Source organism: Canis aureus, chromosome 13 (assembly GCF_053574225.1).
Source record: "Canis aureus isolate CA01 chromosome 13, VMU_Caureus_v.1.0, whole genome shotgun sequence".
Lineage (NCBI taxonomy): Eukaryota > Metazoa > Chordata > Mammalia > Carnivora > Canidae > Canis > Canis aureus.
In genome coordinates, this window is record NC_135623.1 from 28,454,497 (window position 1) to 28,474,112 (window position 19,616).

General features: G+C 38.2%; 1 protein-coding gene and 2 long non-coding RNA genes across 12 annotated transcripts in view; 2 read left to right on the forward strand and 1 right to left on the reverse strand.

Annotated features, from left to right (window-relative positions):
• SYT1 (synaptotagmin 1) overlaps nt 1–19,616 on the forward strand; it is a 537,260-nt gene that overhangs the window by 348,309 nt on the left and 169,335 nt on the right. The window lies entirely within an intron of this gene.
• LOC144282230 (uncharacterized) overlaps nt 1–19,616 on the reverse strand; it is a 304,549-nt gene that overhangs the window by 106,497 nt on the left and 178,436 nt on the right. The gene's annotated exons all lie outside the window — the stretch shown is intronic.
• On the forward strand, nt 5,483–8,278 carry LOC144281599 (uncharacterized). The gene is made up of 2 exons (XR_013350040.1): nt 5,483–5,753; nt 8,146–8,278. It is a non-coding gene; the product is annotated as an uncharacterized LOC144281599 (long non-coding RNA).

A 19,616-nucleotide genomic window follows, 5' to 3' on the forward strand; every position in this document is an offset into this window, starting at 1 on the left:
CACTCTATAAGAAATATGCATGTGAACAAAAATATGGAGGCGAATATTCTTTAAAAAAAAAAAAAGAATTTCTCTGTATCATTAAAGCCCTCCAAAAGAATTAAGGTTTAGATTCTTAGCATATCTCACATTCCAAAAACTGTTTCAAACATATAGGAGGTGAGCCTTTCAGACTTCCTTAAACTGATAACTCTCTGGTAAAATGAGTCTTCAAAAATACTCAGAATCTTATTATAAAAAGGTTAATTATATTTAAAATCCCAGTAATGAAAACTCTACTTTAGCCAGGGACTACTGAGAGGGAAAACTCATCATTTACTGATTTTGAAAACCGGTTTAATCCTAAACCACAATAATGTCAGCCAAATAGTTAAGGTTTATACACTGATACCCAGCAGCCCTATCTATTACGTGTATCACATTTCTACAAGGAGTTTGGTTTCTTCCTAGCATTGATTGTAAAAGAATGGTAAGAAAATCCTATGAGGAAAGACTCTAGAAAAAAACTATTTGTTTAATGAGGACTTTTTCACACTGGCAACTTTTGAGTGTGTTTTCAAATGTAAAAATTGTGTTTTTAAAAAACAGAGGAAAATAACTAAATAGAAAATAAGTAGTGCTGCTAGAAAACAATAATATATCCACATTAAGAAATGAGAAATATATTGTTCAATGCAGACGTATATAGTGGGTGTTGTGGGTTGAACTTTATCTCTCAAAAAGATATATTCAAGCCTAACTCCAGATACCCATGAATGTGACCTTATTTGGAAATAAAATCTTCACAGACCTCATCAAATTAAGCTGATAGACTGGAGTAGGGTAGCTCTTAACCAGGTAGAACTCATAGCCTAAAAAGAAGAGACACAGACACACAGGGAGAAAGCCAGATAGCAATAAAAGAAGAGATTGGAATGATGTGTCTGCAAGGCAAGAAACAACAAAGACTGCCCTCAACACCAGAAGCTCAAAGAATAGGACAGATTCTTTCCCGCAGCCTTCAGGGAGAGCCTGGCCTTGCCAACACCTTGAGTTGGGGACTTCTAGCCAGCAAAGAACAAATGTCTGTTGTTTGAAGCCACCCAGTCTATGGCAATTGGTTTTAATAACTCTAGGAAATTAATCTAGTGGCCAAGTTACATGAGAATCACCTAGGTTTTTGTGAAGGCGAGATCATTTCCCAGCTCTGCCCGTATCATTCCCAATCACCACCTCTCTGCCAGGAGAGAGCCTCACTTGACAGGAAGAAAGGGGCTGAGAGGCTAAGGAAGCCAGGAACTTCATCCTTATCCTCCCTCAGGCCATTTAAGTGTACTTTCAATCAGGGGAAGAAGACAGACTTTGGTCAGACAGTTTTGCCCAGAGAGAACTCCCCAGGTGCTGAGCTTATTGGAAGCTGCTTTATGCGCTGGAGCTTCATTGTCCTAATAGCTACCACTTACTGAGTACGTACCCAGGAATCCGCAGGCACTGTACATTTCTTACTCGGTACAACTACCCTATAAGGCAGATACTGATATTACTTCCAGTTTACAGATGAGGAATTGAAGGTGAAGGAGATTTAGTCACCAAGGCCATTCAACCACTAAGTAGCAGCAAAGGGTTCCAACTGAAGCCTGGAGGTCCCAAATCCACCCAGGCTCTAAACTCTCTTGCAAGATGCTCTCTCCTCCCAAAACATCCATAGTAAGATTGTGTATTGAGCTTAATATTTAACTTGTATGTAAGGGTGCTATAGACTGAATGTTAGTGTCCCCTCACAATTCATATGCTGGAACCTAATCCCAACAGGATGGTATTTGGAGGTGCAGCCTTTGGAAGGTGATCAGATCCTGAGGATGGAGCCCTCATGAATGAGATTGGTGCCCTTATAGAAGAGGCCCCAGAGGGTCCCCTTGCCCTTTTCTGCCTTGTGAGGATGCAGCAAAAAGACAGCCATTTGTGAACCAGGAAGTAGGCTCTCACCAGACACTGACCTGCCAGTGTCTTCGTTTTTGCTTCCAGAACTATGAAAACAAATTTCTGTTGTTTATAAGTCCCCCAGTTTACGTTATTTTTGTTATAGCCTGAATGGACTAAGACAGGGCATTTGCCACTTTTCTCCTAAAATTGTCTCCAAAATTTGAAGAGAACAATTTCCCCGTTTCTTCATTTTTCCATGACTTGTTTTTCTCTGCCATGTGTTAAAGAGAATTTCTTAAATTACTCAAGTATAACCACATGCTTTCTCACATTTCAGTATCAAACAAAACATCAGGCAGAGGGCATTTTTTTCACATTGATGCAACTTCGCTGGTAAATTAAGATAAGAACACTTGTTAGGTCCTTCTTGTGTCCCTACTAAAAATATTCTAAAACAAAATCAATGCAGCAGGAATGAATTTGAGAACCTTACCCAGGAGCAAAGATGCTAAAATTAGAGATGCACTGCAGAAAATCTCAGCCCTTTCCCCAGTTTCCAAACTCCAGGATCATGAAGGCTTGACACTGGCAAGCAGGAGGTCTCAAGTCAATCATTCTGGAGTGGCGTAAGTTGTTGCTTTTAATGGCTGGCTTTACAGGAAATGTTAATTTTCACAAGTCTACTCTCTAAATGTGCTAAGTATCTTTAACTCCGAGATGGAAAGCAAAGTTTAACAGGGCCATCAAGAGGGTGGGGGGATGGCAACATTACAAATTCCGTTAGCCCGGGGAAGGAAGAAGGGAGGGAAGGAGGAAAGAATGTGGCCAGGGTAGGGGGAGTAAATTCACACCTCATAAAGCTTAAGAGCCTAATATCAGTTTTATTACATGAAAGCACAATGCTGTATACTCGAACATAAAGCAAAATAGTTATCCATTTAACCCAGTTTCAAAATGGACTCTTATACCACATTTTTTAAAGGTGTTAGAACAACTGATCAATTCATTTCAATTACACTCTGGGCACTTTAAAGCACTGCAGGGAAGGATTTCATACTGATCGCCATCAGCGTTCTCTGCTCTTTTCCGGGCCTAAAATTCAGGTGCCTTTGTGGATACCTTCATCACCATCACCGGCTTTGCACACTGCTATGCCCTCACTATCTTTACAATCTGCTAAAGGTTTTCCCTGTCCGGTAACCTCACTCCTCAAGAACCTTCCACATGATTTCCTTCAGAGGTTTTGCATTTTTTCTCTCTCTTCACAGAGACTTTCCCTTTCTATACACTTCTGCAGGAAATATCAACATTTGGTTATAAAACTAAAGAGATCTCTACTATATTAACCTATTAACCTTCCCCTCACCCTTAAGTTTTAACACATTTCAATCTAGTACTTATTGAGCTAGTAAAACTGGGCATCTAATTTTAATTTTGAACAGCTTTTATTTCTAAACTGAAATCTCGCTCTTTAGTTTTTTACGTGGTAAAAATGGCAAGAACATATTTAAAGTTACTCTAAAACTTAGTCTTATAAGTAGGGAACAGTCTTAGCAAGTATATATAATTCCTAGAAATTCTAGAAATTGTTTCCATGGAGTGACAGCTGTTATGATGGCAAAATCCAGTATAAGCATTGAGTTTTTTCACCGTGACTCTGAAATTGTTATATCTTTAAACAGAAACCATGCTTTAGAAAATATCACCTTGCTCTTTACTTGAAAACTCAAATATAAAGGAAAAACTTTTAAACCTTGCTTTGACTTTTTAAGGAGAACGTTGTATTTTTGTGCAGAATTTTATGACGTAATGCTTATGGGAAGAAAAATCTAACTGCAAGAATTGTGGCAAAAAGAAAAGAAAAGTGAAGATAATCTTTTTTAATTTTGTTAATTCTTTCCAGCATTAAGACCAGCTTTTAGGAGGAACAATTCAGGAGATAATCTCAAACTAGTATCTAATTGTACCAAAAATGATGTTTTACAGAAATCATCTAATAGACATAAAATAGAGAATAGATTCTAGAGATATTAGTGGTCAATTCTGAAAAATGAAAGTCCTTTTGAGGGTATTGGGTATAACAGATATTGTAGGACATGGTGATTGTTTTGAGTGTGAAAATCAATGGTAAAATGAAAATGAAAAGATTATTTAAACTTTAAATCTAGGGAAAGCTGAGAGAATGGGGGTGGCAATGATAACTAGGAAGTTCAAAGCACATATTTCACAAAGAGAAATGGAGATAAAACTAAAAGTGAGTAGAGCCCAATTATCAATGGCCTTGAACACCAGGCTTCACTGGGGACCACTGAAGTTTTTGAACAGGGAAATAATCTGAGTAGAGCTTAACATAATTACTCTGGACATGTATTTCAGAATGGACTGGGAAAGGGAAAGGCTGGAAAAAGGGGACTACCTAGGAAATGATCCAAATAATCTAGGCAACACGTACGAAGTGCCTGACTTGAGTAGTAGAAATAGATATTCCAACATGAGAATCTAAGTAAAAGATATTGTTCCCTTTTCTAATCTGGTAATTATTTTTCCCTCCATTCTTTTATTCACATTGCCTGTCATTCCCCCATTAGCTCCACACATGTGGATTCTGTGCATCCTTGATGAGGCCATTCTGATTCTTCTATTCTTTCTCTGAATTTCTACATTTTTTTTCTACCTTTGCCTCTGAGGCAATTATCATTAATTCTACCCTGTATCATAACCATTTGTATTCACCTCTTATCTTGGCTACTGTTAGTTCCAAGAAGATTGAGATGGTGCCTTTCCATCACCCTTATACAGCCTACCAGCTAGAACAAGATTTCAGTATAAAGGTGACAGAGCATTCATTTGCTCGGAGTGCTACATGGATAAAGTGACAGAACTTGAAATGTATGGGAAGTCAAAGAACAAAAGCAAGAGTTTCAAAGGAGGAGGGATTTTTTTTTTTATTGAAACTGTTAAACCTGTCTCTGACTCCAAGTGTCATAAGAGGTAAGGGAAAGTGAAGATAACTGAATTTTAGTGATTATCTCATCATCTGTGAGCTTCTAATGTATAGTTTTTACAGAGAAGACATTAAGACACCAAGAAGAGTGCTCCAAAGTCAAGAGCTATCAGGCGTCTTCGTGTAGTTCTTTTTTCTGTTTACTAGCACTTTTGATTCACTTCTGTTGAAAAGATATTGGAAGTTGCAAACCAGCAACTTTCGAGGTGTAATTTATGAGATAGGAATGATTTCCACCATAGTTAGACTTTACAATATTGGTTTTAAACATTTTTCCATTGAATTAACAATACTGCTGGGATATATAGGGCATAATGAAAAGTAGTGCAAGCAAAATCAATGATTCACAGCTCTTTTCTGTAAGAGAAACAATTAATGAGGCACTATTCATGACACCAGGGTTATTAACATCTCACTAGCAATTGGAGAAAATAAAAACATATAATCCCTTCACACATGGTAGATTGTTTTACTACCACCTACACATTGGCAACTGATCACTCAATATTTAATGGGTTGCCTGTTGTGTGCTAAACGACCTTCTAGAATACACAGTAATGACAGTTGGGAGGGGGGAGAGTTACAATACAATAGATGCTTACAGCACATAAACCTAGATACTCAAAAGCCTCATAGTTAAAACAGAAGAAAACAAAACAAAACACATATTCAAAGAGTTGGAGAACATTTCCAGATTAGAAAATCAAAAACAAGCACAGGAAACTACAGTAAAAACTCTGAATTTGCACTAAAGGAGCTCACAGTGGAAAAGTAAGAAGAGCCATCTTGGAGGCTGAAAATATTCATGAGAAAGTACATTTCGAATTGGGTTTTCAGAAAAGTCAAGGTCAGTGAAGATCTTATCGGTTTAAAAAAATAATAGCAAAGGTTAGTTGGACTGGTTAAGTCAAATTTTTAAAGTTCACTGTGGCAGACCTAAGCTCATTTGACCTGGTTAGTATCACAGGCCATTTTAATCCCACCCATATTGTAGCAAGCACACTAGTCACTTAAAGGTTGGTGCAAGACTGATGACATTTCTGAGGAAATACTCAAAGTTGAGTTCTCCCCTGATGGAGAGTTAAGAACATTGTTTTTGTACCAAAAAGATAAGATTACCTGTAAATGGAAGGAGATGGATGGAGAGTACACAAGAGTAAGTCACTTAAAAGGGAAATATGTTCTAAACAAGGATTCAATGGAGGGAAAGGTTGGATTGGGCAGGTGATGGAGAACCTCCATTGCACCTTACTGACATTCTTAGAAAAAGGAAAGGAAAAACTGGGAAAAGAAAAATTATTTAAATAATAATATGAGAGCCAAAGACGTTTCTTGCCTCTTTGCTAGAAATCATCCTGGCAATTCAGGTATAGAAATATCAAAAGCATGGACAAACACAGTGTTTGGAAAATGAGGAAGTCTTGAGTCTCAAAATGCCATCAAGAGGAATTTGGCAGTAAATAGGATGTAATTATGCAGCAAAGAAGACAGAGAGGCAAAATTAGCCAAAAAATAAAAGTAGAAGAATAATAAAATGTTCTTTAAAAATGCAAAAGCTGAAAGGCAGGTCAGCTGGGATACAAGCAGGCAAAACAGATTTGATACAGATACCAGTGAGACAAACACATAAACACCACTTGGGCAAAAGTTGAAGTCAACCAGAGACTCTTGACAGATAGGAAATCCTAGTTGAAAGTGAGCCCTGCAAAGGAGGTTGCTGATAGGATCGATTCTAATACACCAGTAATTATATTAAAAATACAAGAACCCAGCAAGAATTCATGAAATCAATTCATTTTCTGGCTTTGGAGATAGGAGATCCTTGACAGAATAAACTAATTTTGTGGGGGTTTTGTATCTTTTAGTTATTTTCCCACTCTCAAGCATGTTATCTGGAGCTATATGGCTTTTCCAGGCTTAGAGGTTGAAAGGCAACCACTTTGTGACTTATTCCTGCTTTTCCTCACACGGACCCCCAAGTGTTCCATCAAAAGAGTTCAAAGTGTAAATGGTGAGGAGACAAAGCCAGCCGGGGCAGAAAGAGCCGGGGGGACACACACAGTATGATGAGGGAGCTGCTGCTTAATCAGACAGCTGGACAGAGATCACAGGTAAGTTTTTTAGGCAAATGTCCAGCAAAGCATTGAGCACAGAGAAGTAGTGAATACCGCCAGGGAGGACGTAAAAACTAGCATCTGATCATTTGAAGATATCTAGGCAAGTCATGTGACAGTTAATAGCAGGAGCCTAACCATACGCATGGTCTCACTACTTTGGAGAGATCAACAAGATTAAGTCTTCAATCCTAGAAAAACTGTTGTTTGAGATGTTTCATCCCAACAGTAGTTCAGAAGAATAAAGTCTCATTATAGAAATTGGACTAGAATGTTAAAAATGATGATTTTGAAGCCCATATACTAGAAGTGGATTGCTAAATCAAAACAAGGCTGATAGAAAGCTAAAATTTCGTACGCTACCAGACAAGAAACAGGTTATACTCTGAATCTTCTGATAGTAATAATGATTACCAGTAATTAATAATACCAGTAATTATTAAGTAGTTTGCCTGAATCTTACTTAATATAAACCTATAGGAAGGACGCCTGGGTGGCTCAGAGGTTGAGCATCTGCCTTTGGCTCAGGTTGTGATCCTGGGATCGAGTTCCACATCAGGCAGGCTTCTCCCTCTGCCTATGTCTCTGTGTCTCTCATGAATAAATAAAAATAAAATCTTTTAAAAAATAATAAAATAAGAATAAATCTATAAGATAAGCATTATATTTCCATCATAAAGACTAACTCACTCAAATTTATACAGCTTGTATATAGGGAGGAAAATACAAAGCTCTTAAGTGTGTGACAAAAGATGCCACTATCAGGGATAAAGGAAGATTCAGGCTGAGAGCTGAACTTGTAACAACACTCCTTCTAGAGTCCTTCCAGGAAGGAAAAGGCCACACTGCTGAGTATATCTGCCTTCCAGGATAAGTTACTCCTGGTCCTAAAGAGCTCTTGGCTCCTACTCTCACAAACTCTTTATTAATAAATAAAATCCCAGTATGTAAGTATATCTCTACTATTACTCCCATCAAGGGCTTCTCTGGAATTATTCCCTGAAGTTGAAGCATCCTCAGATATATCAACTCCCTTGAGCCATTTAAAATATTTTTTTTTCATTTAAAATATTTTAAATTTGAGAGTAATGCTCGTATACAACTGTGGTCTCTCTTTCTCTGCAGATGGTTTTATGGTTGCTGTATGAGTGAAACGTTCAAGTCAGTGACTTAGAGTAATACAGTCTGGGTCATCCATTCTAATAACTTGGAGCTGGAAGAGTCTTCACACAATAAAATGGTGATATATTCATCAATATTCCTTTGGTGAGATCCAACTCTCACTTAAATAAGTGATAAGTGAATTATTTGTTCTTGGAACTCAATGAACCAATAGCCACCTCCCCTGGCTTCCACATATCTGTGTCCTAAAGCTTCAGTTATACCATCAGTATTCAGTTTTTCTCTTTCAATCTTGGCTTAGATTTCTTCAATTTTCGCTTTCTTCTTAAGGCAAGCATCTACACGGTAGCTTCCTGGCAGCTCAAGGCTAACAATCAACCAGTGTAGTAAGATCAGCATAAAGTGACTTCTTCATTCATTCAACAAATACATGTTGAGCGCCTACTATGCTAAATGCAGAGATAGATCGTGAAGATGGGGAAATTTCTGCCCTTCTGTTGACTTTTCTAGATCTAACATTTGTCACAACAGTCCAAACCTGGGTACTATTACACAGGCTTGAATAACGTGCCCATCTATGGACCACTCATGCCCAGGGTGGGGGTTGGGGGGGGGGGAGATGGAATGCTCTCATTTACTGGACTGACTCACACCCATGCTCTGAGAAAAGACGACAAGATCAGTAACACTCAAATAACCTTGATTAAGAATGAGGAAGCACAGCATGCCTGGGTGGCTCAGCGGTTGAGCGTCTGCCTTTGGCTCAGGGCGTGTGATCCCAGGGTCCATGATCAAGTTCTGCATCAGGCTCCCTGCCAGGAGTTTGCTTCTCCCTCTGCCTATGTCTCTGCTTCTCTCTGTGTGTCTCTCATGAATAAATAAATAAAATCTTAAATAAAAAAAAATGAACAAGGAAGCAGTAGTTTCCATAAGAGGAATCTTACCAAACAAAACATTGTGAACCTGAAGGACGAATTTTTCAATTAAAATTCCATAATCCAAATTTCAAAATCCAAATTCAGGAAATCTCCCCTGTAAATGAACAGAACTTGCTCAGACAGACAAAATTAAAATCTGAGTCAAATAAACTTCCAGAATCACAAAGTTCAGATGTACCCTTATTTAGTCTATGAGTACCAGTAGGAAAATAGTCTTCCAGAGAAGAGTAAACTAGAAGTAGTCACACTTCTATGAATAATAACTATCTGCAGTCATTATCTGAATGTAAGGCTTATTTATGTGCAGAATTTGAGCATCCACCAAGTGATTAGCTCTGGGCTATGGGTACCCTCTTTCTTTCTGTGGATGATGAAAGGTGTGTTCAATCTTGTTTCACCCCAGGTGAGTAGAGCTCATGCTATTAGTGACTGAGGCCTCAGACTTGAAAATTTATAAAATTTACTTTGCACCTCTGAGTCATGGAAGAAAAACTGCCCCCCCTCTGCTTTGGGAAAACTGATTCAAAATTTGTCTAATATGCTGACACCAGCTCACAGGGTAGTAACTGATACACATTTTCTAATGAAATTTTATCTTATGTTTTTCAACAGAAGTATGGTAGTTGCGCATGCTTAGTTTTTCTTAACATAGTAGAAAACCAGATAACAGACAGACGATAGATATGGGTGTGTACGTGTGTGTGTGTGTGTGTGTGTGTGTGTGTGTGTATTTAAAAAGCAAAACTGTTAGAGACATCAGACCTGGCAGTTAAGAATGTGGGCTCTGCAACTAAATAGCCTAATTTGACATCATGACTCCAACATTAACCTACTAATGATTCTGAGCAAGAAATTTCTGAGACAATTTTTCATCAGAAAATGAGAATAATAGTACTCACTTTATAAGATTTTTGTACATGCTGAATACAATAACGTATGTCAAGACACAGAACAGCAGCTGATACGTAGCTAATATTCAGTAATTTTAATCATCATCCTTACACTAAGGATGCCTTCTGGGGCACATAACAGGATTCTCAACTTAAGCTGATACAGTTATCATCAGTACTGTTCAGCAGGTATTTCTGATCATTCTTTAAGGGCAGATGGCATAACAGTACTTCCTTACCTTCTTGTAGGTGTTGCTCTATGACCAGTTCTGAGAGGTTAGTTGTGACCAGAAATGGTGTATGTCACTTCTGGGCTAGAGCATTTAACAGTTCTATCCAGAACTCTCTCTTCCCTCTGGAACTGAATCCAGCAATTTTGGAGATGCATCTACTCCATCAATCCAGATTTTTGAGTAACTACAACAACCAGAAGCTCTGTTGACCCACAAAGACCTCCAACATGTATGAAAAACAAGCCTTTGGTTGTTTTAAGTTCCTGATACTTTGGATTGTTTGTTACTGCTGCATAATCTAATTTATCCTGACCCATACCGGCAATTTACACAATAAAGCATTTAATGGCCTCAGATAGAATTAAGTCTTGGCATGGGCAGTTCCAGAGCTAGTTTACAGCTGGAGCCAGGAACTCTGAGTAACTCTCAAGCCAGTAACTGAGCTTCCCTTAACCTTCTCTGCATAACTGAAAGATAGCTATGACAGCTCCAAACATGATATACAGAACAATCCAATCAGGTAGTGGGATGGTGGGGAGAAAAGGCAAAAGGAGTCTTTTTCACCTTCAGAACCATCTCTTTATCGGGGAGAAAAACAATACTTCCCAGCCATCTTCCGCAGATTCCCCTTATATAGTATCAGTAGTCCTGGCTTTTATGCCCAACCCCAGGCCAATGAGTGACAAAAAAGAAAAGAATTACAAACCTGACGTAATCCAGTCATCAGTCATCCCACAGATCTGGAAAAGGAGCCTACTATTCTTGAGTATTCTAATAGCTGTATGATACCTGAACAAAAGTGTTCTCTTAGTAAAGAGTAAAGGAGAATGGTTGTTTTTCTAAGGAACCAAGAAGTTAATGGCTTTTCACAAGAGCAATGGCCTTCTACAGGACTTCTTTTCCTCTTTAAAATGTGATTCCCCCCCTTACTCACAGTACATGCCGTTGTTCCAGGAGAGGATTCTAAGTCTGAGAAGACGCTGTGGTGTACTGCTAAATCTCTCTGCTTGCATATTACAAGGGATGATGTGGATTTCTAAACAGATTTGCTCAGCCACATTATTAGACACCTAACCATTTAGGATACAGTGATGTATGTTAATAGAGAGAAGGTGTTACATGAATTAATTACCTAGATTATGATTATCGCAACTTTAACCATCTCTTGAATTAAAACACATGCCTAGAATTAAAAAAAATGAATTGTAGCTTACTTTGTCCTAAGGTGAGAGATGTAGGAAGAGAGGAGTTTACCGGAGAATGATGATGATCTACTCCTCAACCCCCTTACAGCTTTGAAAAATGACACAATTTGCAGATTGAGAGCATGGCTTCCAATAAAAAGCTAAAAGCAAGTGACTGCCATGTCTTTCTATAACATGCAGATGACAAGAAAATCAGCAAAACAAATTCCATCTTCTGACACACACTTCCCTTACTAATATTTGCAATTCCTTTTTTTTATTAGCACAGGTGTATCTAATTGCCTCTGAATATTAGAATGCAAACCCATTCAGTGTTGAGAATAGGAGCTCAAAAAGGAATCTCAGGTTCTGTTGGTCTGCAAAATCCCCTAGATACAGACTAATTTTAATATATCCAGGACTTTAAAAAAAAAAAATCTTTGCTATTGTGCTTGCTTGCTTTGGAATGGCATTTAAATTATCAAACCATAATCCTCTCAAGCACAATGATTTCTGAGCTATTTGTGCTAAAATGACAAGAATTTTACTGAACATTTTGATCAAGTATATTGATAGAAATATAGGAAAATGTGTATTTTCCTCCTGCTACAGTTCCAAGATCTTTAAAAGGGGCTGGGTTGGGGCACTTGGGTGGTGCAGTCAGTTAAGCGGCTAACTCTTGGTATCAGCTCAGGTCATGATCTCAAGATGGTGGGATCGAGGCCCATGTCAGGCTGCACACTCAGTATGGACTCTGCTCAAGACTCTCTTTCCCTCTGCCGCTCCCCCTTCCACCCCCAACAGTCTCCCTGTCCCTCTGTCTCTCAAATAAATAATACCTTAAAAGGGATTGAGTCAATGAACCCAAACAATTTTTTTTTTGACCAAAAAAAATGTGTACTTGGAGCTGGAAGAGTCTTCACACAATAAAATGGTGATATATTCATCAATATTCCTTTGGTGAGGGATCCCGAGGTGGTGCAGCGGTTTGGCGCCTGCCTTTGGCCCAGGGCGCGATCCTGGAGACCCGGGATCGAATCCCACGTCGGGCTCCCGGTGCATGGAGCCTGCTTCTCTCTCTGCCTGTGTCTCTGCCTCTCTCTCTCTCTCTCTCTCTCTCTCTGTCTGTGACTATAATAAATAAATTAATAATAAATAAATAAAATAAAATAAATATTCCTTTGGTGAGATCCAACTCTCACTTAAATAAGTGATAAGTGAATTATTTGTTCTTGAAACTCAACTAACCAATACCCACCTCCCCTGGCTTCCACATATTTGTGTCCTAAAGCTTCAGTTATACCATCAGTATTCAGTTTTTCTCTTTCAATCTTGGCTTAGATTTCTTCAATTTTCGCTTTCTTCTTAAGGCAAGCATCCACACGGTAGCTTATGTACATATAGTACAGTACTATAAAGAGTATGTGGTTTTTCAAAAGTTTATTAATAGTAGGAATACTTCCAAAAAGCTAATGCTAATTACTTTGCCTGATGCAGAAGTAAAATGCTGCCCACCCCAATGTATTAATTCACATTTCTCATTTATCCTACACTTGAATTGCGCTGAGTAGCAATACTACAAAGACTTTGTATACAACATGAGGATACTGTATTTTTCCATATATATATGTATATACATATATATATATATCCATAAATCACCTCTAAATTAACTGTAAGAAGTCTCAAAGCTAGCTGCTGAAAACTAGTACCCTCTCCAGTAGAGATCATTTCACTATCAAAAGTAGCTTGTAACAACTGGCTAGGTGAATCTCTGTATGGCCACTGCCAAGATAAATGACCTTGAAGATTTAGAGCAATAGAGACAATTTTGTTAAATTTTGCCTCCACAGATATTTAGCAACATGCATCAAGACTGAATTTTACCTGAAGCTAAAGGAAATGTATTTATTGAAGATGAAAATAACTCACATTTAACCTTGCAGACAAAGATACTAATTGAGATGTGGGAAAACAGCCAATCCCTCTCCTTCTACAAGTGTAGTTCAGTATGTTTGATAGCTACAAGTGTGGTTTTGATGATTAGCAGTCATGTTTTGAGGTTAAATGATGCTTTTGTATCATGGCTAATACCAACTACATCTATCATCTTGCCAGTGGTTATTGCAATGAAGTCACACTTTTTGGTGCTGAACAACACTCAGAATCTATCATCATCATCATCATCACCTCACTAGAACTATATGGTTAAGTGAACGAATAAAGAAAGAACAGCATCTCACTATTAACCTCAAATACTTTTAGAAATGGATATTAATATCCATATCCCTCTCAGATACTGGGTTATGGCCTCGGAAGTGAAAATTCCTTTCTGTACATAGTGGATCAATAAAGAAGGAAGCAGGGGTGCTTGGGTGGCTCAGTGGTTAAGCCTCTGCCTTCGGCTCAGGTCATGATCTCAGTTTCCTGGGATCAAACCCCACATAGGACTCCCTGCCCAGCAGGGAGTCTGCTTCTCCCTCTCTCTGCTCAGATGCTCTCTCTCTCAAAATAAATAAATCATTTTTTTAAAGTAGCAAGCAAACTAACTCATGTTTTAAGACACATCACAGTGGTATCTGCATCTTTTCTTCCAATGCTTAGCATTTTATTTCCCTAAGGACAAAGCTCCTAAAAGGAGAAAAAGAAAAAAAAAAAAAAAGGAGAAAAAGATCAACTGCTTAGATGAAGCAAATTAAGCAGTTAATGTAAAAAGAGATTATTTTGTTTTGCTATAAAAATAAGTAAGGTATTTTTCTCAGCCTACAACCAACTTAAAGTACACCTTTATTTTATGTATCCCTATGGATTGTACATTAAAGAATAAGGATTCTGATTTATTTGGTTTCAAAATGATTGTGACAGTGTTAGAAGGCAGAGTTTTATGTTTGTTTTCTCTGATTTAGCATCCCTAATTTCAAACAGTCCAAATGAAATGAGAATGCCGACCACATAAGGCACGGAGGCGGAAGTCTGCCTGAAAGTGTCACTTTTGTAAACTGTAATGGTCCCACCAAGGATACAGAGCGTGACCGCTACACAAAATACACATAGCATGGATTTCAGGGTGTGTAGGAGGTCTCTGGTAATTTGGAAGACAAATCATGTATGGTGCATTTCCTACACTGCTGTGGTTTTGAAGTTAGGCTATTTTGACTCTAAGCCATGAAATTCAAAGAACTGTTAAGATTTTGGCTATGATGTGTGCTGCAGTTCTCTTAGGAATAAAACATCTAAAAAAATAGTTAAGTCTAAAAAGTTCTTATGAAGACACTTATGTAAAAGCATAAAGAAATGCGCAGGAATAAAAAAATGTTTGATTCATGTAGAGGTTACCTCTTGGGAAGAGAGAACAAAACGCAATCAGAGGTGGTCGGAGGTGGCCTCAGTAGTACCTATAATCTTTTAGTTCTTTAGCTTAGTGTGGGGTAAATGGACATCATGCTTTTTTAAAAAAATATTTATTTATTCATGAGAGACACAGATAGAGAGAGAGGCAGAGACACAGACAGAGGAAAAGCAGGCTCCATGCAGGGAGCCTGATGTGAGACTCGATCCCGGGACTCCAGGATCACGTCCTGAGTTGAAGGCAGGAGCCAAACCACTGAGTCACCCAGGGATCCCCAGACATCATGTTTTTTCCTTCTTGCTTAAGTTTTAATAATAATCTTTGAAAGAATTCATCAAGTCCATGTAGTAAAATGTGAAAATTACTAATAAAAAAACTGAATACAAAACTGCATGTACCGTGAAGGCCACCCTAAACATATATGTATGGATAAGGACTAGAAGGGAAAACATAAAGAAGTGACTGATTGTTAAAGTGGTAAAATTATGGGACATTTGGGCTCAGAAATTCATGAGGTGATTTGAAGGTTTGGTGATGAAGAAAGAGAAAACACGGTCTGAGGGGAACTGAAGTTTCTCTCACATAAAATGAAGGAAATATTCAGTATAAGTCAATTTAAATATTCAGTATACAGTGGACCTTTGAACAACCTGGGGGTTAGGGGCACACCCACTCCCACACAGTTGGAAGCCTGCCATAGCTTGTGACTCACTGATACCCTCTGTTGGCTGGAAGCCTTCCCAATAACATCAACAGTCAATTAACATATTTTGTGTATGTATCATACTATATTCTTACAATCAAGTAAGCTAGGAGAAAGCAAATGTTAAAAAAATCATAAAGAAGAGAAAACACATTCGCAGTCGTATAAAAAAAAAATCCATGTGTAAATGGACCCACACAGTTCGAACCGGTGTTGTTCCTAGGTCAATTCCGTAATCAGTTTGAACCTGGGCTTTCTCTTCCTCTTCTCTGTACTCACTGCATCATTTTCCATTTTTCCAATTAAAGAAAGACACGCCATTTGGCATGCACATCTAGACTTAACATTGACCTCCCTACAAGGAAATAGAATTCAGAGACCTAAATTCAAAACAAGGGGAAAGTCCATTCACAGTTTTTAAATATTATGAACAATAGCGGGCCTTATACTGAATTTCCTGTTTACTGCATATTCAGACTTGGATACAGCCTAACACGTCTAGGCTTAGAGCTGACATGCGGCATCAGAAGAAGACAATGACTGAAGATGTATCTTACTTCTACCATAACTAGGCCGTTAAAGAACCTCCGCTTTTTTTCAAAGGTCTTTGATTATGTGCGGACATACAAGGCAAAGGGCAAACACGCTTCAGAAAGATTTACAAATACCTATTTTTCCTACAGGCAGCCACAGCCTTGGAAAGAACAGAAACTTGCTCAGTCTCATTTGCGAGATTTTCCTTTGTTATAATTTCACTGCTCCTTATTTCCCATGGCCTTGGATAAATTCAAATACAGGACTGCTTTGATAAACCCAGAGCAGAACCTCCAGTTTTTCTACTATTGTTCTGGTGGATTTGCTTCATTTTGATCCATTTCAGTGAGGCTCTCTAGGTTGCTCTGAAACTGGAAAGTACTCTGAATGTCTTGTCATGAGAGGTTGAAGTAAATAAGCAATTAGAGAAAAAAGCTATTTCATTGAACTTCAAAGTAGACGTTCAGGACTTTGCTGTTGTTCTCTGGCCCTTAATAATGCCGGCAGCCCCAAAGTTACAGAAATATGCAGTCTGAGAAGACACTTCCCAGGGGCATACTTCACATACACATACCCCAAAACCCCTTCAGAAACTGATACAAGATGCTTCCTCAGAGAACCACAAACACCAAAAAAGTTCCATTTTTATATAATGCCTCTCTAATAAGAAATTCAGATTTGTGGAATCAAAGTTACTGCAACAACCCAGCATTTTCAAATCTGTCCTAATACCCACAAAGTGACGGCAATTTCTCATGCGTCATTAACTCTGGGCCAGTGAAAATGAACTGTAAAATAACATTCTGTTCTGTTCTGGTAATCCCATCTTTCTGAACTAAAAGTGTATCTTGTGCCTAGGATGATGCCAAGCCGTGAGAATCTTAACCTTTCCCAGATCTGAACTTTCTCACATGGTTGAGCTCTTGCAGCTCCTAAATCTGCACCCCCATACTCCTCATCCAATGATCAAATCCACTCAAAAGTTGAAGTTTAGAACCCTCTCATGTCTATCCGAGTGTTAGAATTGTCCTAAGGAAAAATTCAATTTGTTTGTACAGAAAAGCATTCTTGTTTTCCAGTAGACCTGTGTCTCAAGCCATTCTGCTAAAGAGAGAGAGGGATCATTTTATGATATTAAAATATCTGACCATATTATGAGACCTAAGGATACTCCTTGCAAACTGCTGCGCATGACATGGGGATCACCTCGCTGCTGGCACCTGAGTCACCTCTGGCAGCCCCATCTGTCATTGTTCCTCCAGGGTATAAGGGCCAAGAGTGCTCTGTATTCTCATACTACTATAGGTCCCCCAAACAGTATGAGTAAACTTTAAAGCCACAGACTTAAAACCCAATAAAGACACTGTACATGATATGATGGCCAGGCATGAAAAACAAAACTGCCTGCTAACCTTCAGTACCTGTAAGACTTGACCATATGCCAAATCTGCTCTATTCAAAATTCTTTCAATATATGTTAGCTCTTAAAAAGATCTCTACCTCTCTGCCTCCAACATTTTCAATCTCTTCTGCTACAATGGTTATTTCTTCTCACTCTTCCTTCTCAGAAATTAGAGAACATGTTCTTAATTCTTGTAAATCTAAAATTTAAATATCTTCCTTATTTTACCCTGGGTTAATTCCAAATTATCTATGTTCCTTCCAAGTTGTAGAAGTTACATTGGGTCAGTTTTATTTTACTTTGATTTTTAGAACAATATCTTTGGAGGAAACCCAGCAGGTAAACAGTTTTATTCTTTGGGTCCAATCATTTTAAATGTTTCCAGGAAATGCTTTTATGTTGCCACTTGGGACAATTATGGATGGACCTAAAAAGGATTATGCTAAACAAAGTAAGTGAGACAGAGGGACAAATACCATATGATTTCACTCACATGTGGAACCTAAAAAACAAATAAAACAGAAGCAAACACAGATACGGGAAACCAACTGCCAGTTACCAGAAGGCAGACAGGTTGGGTGGGGGGGGGAGTGGGGGGCTTGAGAAGTACAAATTTCCAGGTAGTAAATCATAGGGATATAATGTACAGCATAGGGAATATAATCAATAATATTGTAATATCTTTCTATGACAACAGATGGTAACTAGACTTATCCTGGGGATAATTTTATAATATTTAAAAATACTGGCTCCCAATGATGTATACTTGGACCTAACAAGATATTGTAGGTCAATTATATTTCAATAAAAATACTTTTAGGATAAAAAAAAAATACTTTTAGGATAAAAAATAGTAAATTTTAGAATAGATTTTGATATATATTTCTTATTATCTATAATGGGGGAAAGAATTAGCATTCTTTAACCCCATCTGTGTGCCAGGTATTCAGATGTCTCATATAATTCTCACAATTATTATTCAGTGTGATTGCCACCTTTCATGTAGAGAATTGAAGGCTCAAAGAAGACAGAGGCGTACTGAATTTTAAACTCAGAGTTGACTCCAAGCCTCTAGTATCTTCTAGTATACCATGATGAGTTGAACCAATACATAACATTATAACTGATTTTCTAAAATTTTAATGTTATTATTTAATTTCACATTTATTAAAATTCACACATAAACATATTTAACTTTAAGACACTGTGAGGTCAATCAATCCAAATCTATTCTGATCCAGAAATGCAGAACCCTGTGTGTTGCTTTGTAACAATAACAGAGTAATCATGTTTCAGGCCATCTGAGAAACTTATTTTCCATTACTGTATATTGATTATGATTCTCATCAGTTGTGTTAAAGACTTTTTCTCTTTATACCTTGCTTCCCCCCTACCAAGGAGCCTATTTTGTTTTATAGCATAGTTGGAGTTTTGCCTAGAAAATTACAAAATCACTCAAAATAAACAGTATTTATCCCATCTTTTCAAAGAAAAAGAAACTTCTATCTAACTCCAACCTTATGACTCTTCTCTGATATTTTTCCAGCCGTAGGTGTTAGCATCTGCTGTTGTGGAATCTTTGGGTTTGATTGGTGGGGACTGGGGTGAGGACTAGAGCCAAGATCATTTTTTACATTAACTATTATATAATCGCACCACATGTCCAACTCCACAGAATACTCGTACTTTATGAAAGAATGTACATCTCTAAGTTTGTCTTCATCATTTTCACATTTGCATTTTTGAGATTGTACCGGAAATTCTCACCCATAAGACCCTGAAATAAAGCAACTAACACCCTTCTCATAACGTAGGGAAACGTGGAGATGCCAGCCCCTTTCTCTGCCACTTCTGAGAACTGCAGGAGGAGAGGTCAGGCTTCAGCTCTTCTGGAAATGCACTTCACTCCACACACTATTTACCACCTCTCCTCCCCACTTCACAATTTCGATGGTTGCTCTGGGACAACCAGAGAAAAGGCCAGGGAACCAAACAGTTCCAAATAGCTTCCCCCAGACTCTGTTCTATTCTCCCTCTCTTCACTCCCCCACGTGTCAAATATGCATAGAGCAGCCCACGGTGGAGGTAGAGTAAATGGAAAATGAGGCAGCCCCTTGTGCTTCAAGATGGACGAGGAGTGGAGTCTGGAACACAGAATTCAGGTAGGGGGCTAAGCCAGGTTAACATGAACACAGGATTACTTACTGCCCCTCTTGCAATGCCCACAGAATGCTTTCTCAA